This window comes from Schistocerca gregaria, chromosome 6 (genome assembly GCF_023897955.1).
Source record: "Schistocerca gregaria isolate iqSchGreg1 chromosome 6, iqSchGreg1.2, whole genome shotgun sequence".
Classification (NCBI taxonomy): Eukaryota; Metazoa; Arthropoda; class Insecta; order Orthoptera; family Acrididae; genus Schistocerca; species Schistocerca gregaria.
The window spans coordinates 16,371,549-16,377,242 of NC_064925.1; the positions used below are offsets into that span (position 1 = coordinate 16,371,549).

At 43.6% G+C, this 5,694-nt stretch overlaps 1 non-coding gene across 1 annotated transcript; it reads right to left on the minus strand.

Annotated features, from left to right (window-relative positions):
* Positions 1-1,336: 1,336 nt before the first annotated feature.
* Trnai-aau (transfer RNA isoleucine (anticodon AAU)) lies at positions 1,337-1,408 on the minus strand. The gene has a single exon. It is a non-coding gene; the product is annotated as a tRNA-Ile (tRNA).
* Between the last annotated feature and the right edge of the window lie 4,286 nt (positions 1,409-5,694).

Genomic DNA, 5,694 nt, shown 5'->3' on the forward strand with positions numbered 1-5,694 from the left:
TTGGCTACACATCTGACACGTAACCGATGTGCTCTCCAAACCACAACACTTGCATTTCAGAACATGTCTTTTACACATGTCTACAAAATCACCTTCACCTTCAAATACAGTTTCCTTGCGACTGACAGAGACGTAGGCAAAGTTTAAAGTTGCTATTTCCATTAAATCTCGGTAATCAGAAAAACGGTAATTTACACCTGCAGCGGAATAAAATTCCGTTTCGCCCAGCGTCTGGCTCGAACCCACGATCCTGGGATTAAGTGTCTGACGCTCTACCGACTGAGATAGCCGGCTACCTCGGTGAATATTTGCCGGGTAGCACGTCACACAGTACTCGTTTGGGTTGGGTGGTCCCATACAGCATCTCTCCATGCTGCCTAAAGTTTTCCTAACGTCACACTCGTCACGCACTTCACTTTTATGTCATAATCATTTCTGAGAGGCAAAGAAATTGCATGACAACAAGCAGAGCTAGTGGCGTCAAAATTAACACACATACTTTATGTGACTCAAAAGCCGAACGAGTTACTTTCCGACGTTGTTTTAGATGTGCAAGTGCCAGTCAAAACTCGCGGTGTCGGCACTCTGCCGACCATTTCGCTAGTTAACACCGGTCTTGCTGTGTGTGTTTCAAGCTCAAGAGCATCTCCAAGCAAAAAATGGTCAACAGCAACATTCAGACGGTTTCGTACTGCTCAATTGCTACATTAAAACGGTATGTTTCTTTTTCCGAACTGGAAAAACACAAGCGTGACAGCATTCGAACCTGTAATCTTCAGAGCCGAAGTCCGACGCCTTATCCATTAGGCCACACGGTCACTGACGACCAACATTTACATGTATACGACTCATCTCGAAACGCTCACACCCCTGAGGATTTGTGTTTTCGTTCTACACAGCCGCTGCCCCTTGCTCTTTCCCACCCATTCGTTACATTCAACCTCTGACGAGACCGACCAAATATAGACTGAGAAACAAGACCACACAATTTGTGCATTCGGAATCGAAGGCAGGCCGTCCCTCGCCGCATTTGCTACGATGGCCATTTGCTACTTCTGCAGAAGCGGCGGCGACGACGACGACGACGACGACGACGACGACGACGACGAAGATCGCGAGAGACTCTGAGATATGTGAGAAATACATCTATAAAATGTAATTCAGACTGCCTCGTCCCACCTTATGCTGTACCGCTTTGGCAAATGCTTTATCTGCGCCATTCGCCTTAATCACATCTGAGAGTAAATCTTAAAAAAACGCCTGTCGCTAATTGTTCGTCATCACAGGTACTGTTTGCTATACGGCCACGACGCGCAACTGATTTCCAAAATTCATCTTTCTCCTGTGAGGATGGAACTCACGACCCCTGGTTTATTAGACCAGTGCTCTACCACTGAGCTAAAGAGGCGCGGCCTAGCGGTACTCTTGGGTACTTCGTCCTTAAGGTCGTCTGCATCATCAGACTTTAGCTGACAACAATTCATATTATCGGCTAATATTTGCAGCTATGGCGACAAATTACTGCTTGGCTACACATCTGACACGTAACCGATGTGCTCTCCAAACCACAACACTTGCATTTCAGAACATGTCTTTTACACATGTCTACAAAATCACCTTCACCTTCAAATACAGTTTCCTTGCGACTGACAGAGACGTAGGCAAAGTTTAAAGTTGCTATTTCCATTAAATCTCGGTAATCAGAAAAACGGTAATTTACACCTGCAGCGGAATAAAATTCCGTTTCGCCCAGCGTCTGGCTCGAACCCACGATCCTGGGATTAAGTGTCTGACGCTCTACCGACTGAGATAGCCGGCTACCTCGGTGAATATTTGCCGGGTAGCACGTCACACAGTACTCGTTTGGGTTGGGTGGTCCCATACAGCATCTCTCCATGCTGCCTAAAGTTTTCCTAACGTCACACTCGTCACGCACTTCACTTTTATGTCATAATCATTTCTGAGAGGCAAAGAAATTGCATGACAACAAGCAGAGCTAGTGGCGTCAAAATTAACACACATACTTTATGTGACTCAAAAGCCGAACGAGTTACTTTCCGACGTTGTTTTAGATGTGCAAGTGCCAGTCAAAACTCGCGGTGTCGGCACTCTGCCGACCATTTCGCTAGTTAACACCGGTCTTGCTGTGTGTGTTTCAAGCTCAAGAGCATCTCCAAGCAAAAAATGGTCAACAGCAACATTCAGACGGTTTCGTACTGCTCAATTGCTACATTAAAACGGTATGTTTCTTTTTCAGAACTGGAAAAACACAAGCGTGACAGCATTCGAACCTGTAATCTTCAGAGCCGAAGTCCGACGCCTTATCCATTAGGCCACACGGTCACTGACGACCAACATTTACATGTATACGACTCATCTCGAAACGCTCACACCCCTGAGGATTTGTGTTTTCGTTCTACACAGCCGCTGCCCCTTGCTCTTTCCCACCCATTCGTTACATTCAACCTCTGACGAGACCGACCAAATATAGACTGAGAAACAAGACCACACAATTTGTGCATTCGGAATCGAAGGCAGGCCGTCCCTCGCCGCATTTGCTACGATGGCCATTTGCTACTTCTGCAGAAGCGGCGGCGGCGACGACGACGACGACGACGACGACGACGACGACGACGACGACGACGAAGATCGCGAGAGACTCTGAGATATGTGAGAAATACATCTATAAAATGTAATTCAGACTGCCTCGTCCCACCTTATGCTGTACCGCTTTGGCAAATGCTTTATCTGCGCCATTCGCCTTAATCACATCTGAGAGTAAATCTTAAAAAAACGCCTGTCGCTAATTGTTCGTCATCACAGGTACTGTTTGCTATACGGCCACGACGCGCAACTGATTTCCAAAATTCATCATTCTCCTGTGAGGATGGAACTTACGACCCCTGGTTTATTAGACCAGTGCTCTACCACTGAGCTAAAGAGGCGCGGCCTAGCGGTACTCTTGGGTACTTCGTCCTTACAGTCGTCTTCATCATCAGACTTTAGCTGACAACAATTCATATTATCGGCTCATATTTACAGCTATGGCGACAAATTACTGCTTGGCTACACATCTGACACGTAACCGATGTGCTCTCCAAACCACAACACTTGCATTTCAGAACATGTCTTTTACACATGTCTACAAAATCACCTTCACCTTCAAATACAGTTTCCTTGCGACTGACAGAGACGTAGGCAAAGTTTAAAGTTGCTATTTCCATTAAATCTCGGTAATCAGAAAAACGGTAATTTACACCTGCAGCGGAATAAAATTCCGTTTCGCCCAGCGTCTGGCTCGAACCCACGATCCTGGGATTAAGTGTCTGACGCTCTACCGACTGAGATAGCCGGCTACCTCGGTGAATATTTGCCGGGTAGCACGTCACACAGTACTCGTTTGGGTTGGGTGGTCCCATACAGCATCTCTCCATGCTGCCTAAAGTTTTCTTAACGTCACACTCGTCACGCACTTCACTTTTATGTCATAATCATTTCTGAGAGGCAAAGAAATTGCATGACAACAAGCAGAGCTAGTGGCGTCAAAATTAACACACATACTTTATGTGACTCAAAAGCCGAACGAGTTACTTTCCGACGTTGTTTTAGATGTGCAAGTGCCAGTCAAAACTCGCGGTGTCGGCACTCTGCCGACCATTTCGCTAGTTAACACCGGTCTTGCTGTGTGTGTTTCAAGCTCAAGAGCATCTCCAAGCAAAAAATGGTCAACAGCAACATTCAGACGGTTTCGTACTGCTCAATTGCTACATTAAAACGGTATGTTTCTTTTTCCGAACTGGAAAAACACAAGCGTGACAGCATTCGAACCTGTAATCTTCAGAGCCGAAGTCCGACGCCTTATCCATTTTTTTTTTTTTTCTTTTTTTTTTACTGTTGGGCAATCATTGCATGGAGCTGTTACTAATTAAACGTCCTCTGAATGCTCTCTACGAACTCATCACGCTGGGCTCGTAACTGTCTATCGAAGAAAGCTGACACACGATGAAAATCAAATTGCAGCAGCTTTTACGTCTCATACGTTGAAGCAGAGGAGCTTCGTGTTTTGTCGACACTCACTTGCCAACTGGAAAATTCACAAGCGTCTCGAATGGAATGTTTCCCACGTGTTTGCCCATTTCACGGTTCCGTTGGAGACGCTCTTCGCGTCTTGACACAAAAACGAAACGCAGTCGGTAGGACTCGAACCTACGCTCCCAGAGGGAATCTGATTTCTATTCAGACGCCTTAACCACTTTTTTTTTTTTTTTCCGACCAGCGTGGGGCTCGAACCCACGACCCTGGGATTAAGAATATCATGCTCTACCGACAGAGCTAGCCGGCTGCCTCTTTTTTTTTTTTTTTTTTTTTATTTTTTTTTTTACACGTTTCTAGAAACGATCGCAAACACTGAATCAGGTTCCACCGAGACTCGAACTCGGATCGCTGGATTCAAAGTCCAGAGTGCTAACCATTACACCATTTTTTTTTTATTTTTATCTTTTAACGGCGTAGCTGCATTCTTTTCCGTAGTGTTTCCACCGCTACCAGAGGAATCGCTACCAAAGTATTAAAATTTCCGCCCGAACAGGGACTTGAACCCTGGACCCTTAGGTTAAAAGCCTAATGCTCTACCGACTGAGCTATCTTTTTTTTTTTATGACGCCTTATTTTTTTTTTTTTTTTTTTTTTTTTTTTTTGTAAGGAACCTGGCGGCATGAGGCAGGCGGAGGCAAAGCGGGCAGGGGTCAAAATCTCGAGGCCTGGCCGCGATGTCTCCACCCAGTCCTGTTGCTGAGGCGTGTCTTTATCATAGTTTTCAATAAGAAATTTTACAACTTGTGTATACGTAGATATATGCTGTTTTGCCTTCGAAATCCTGAACCAAAAGATGCTTCATTTGAAACAAAAAATTTATGTCATGCCGAGGCAATAGAGATTGAAGGTTATAGCTTTAGTGCTTTTTTTTTTTTTTTTTTTTTCTCATCCACTGCTTCTCGGCAACCTAGCATACTTCTTTGTAATATATAATAAAGTTGTGGGAAGTAGTGGACCCTGAACCTGTATATTATTTTTTTTTAATTTCTGTTTAGTTTTTTTATTGTTATTATTATTATTTTTGTTTGTTTGTTATTTTTTTATTGTAAAAGAAAAATCTTCATGGAATGTGAAGAAGGAATTTTATGTTAAGGCACTAATTCCATAGCCTCCTTTCCTTCTTGAGATTAATAATAATAATAAAAAAGTATGTTCCCTTCCATGGAAACAAATGAGACTTCCTTCTCAGTCATAAAATGAATGTATAAGAAAACAATTTATCTTTAACCCTGCGATACTGGCTTTCGGCTTCGGCTTCTTCTGTGCAATAAACAAAATAGCCTTCTTTGCCAGCAGAAGATAAGTGATTGTAATATGAAACTGTAAAAGTGTACTTCTCCCCAATTGTTTTTGTTTAAGCGTCGTTTCGCTTAAATAAACGATTTTTGTTTATCTCGTTGGCTTGTCAACCAATGCCCAGTCGCTCGAATACAATTTTAAGCATATTGCCGTAGTTTTTCTTGTGGTCTTTATATTTCAGGGCGTTATAAAAAGCACACTTCAAGTACATGTAAAAATCAGTGGAATTGTCATTTCCCAGGTGATTAATTACGTAATTCACATAGTGTCCCATTAACCAATGGACCGAGTTGTTTTTTG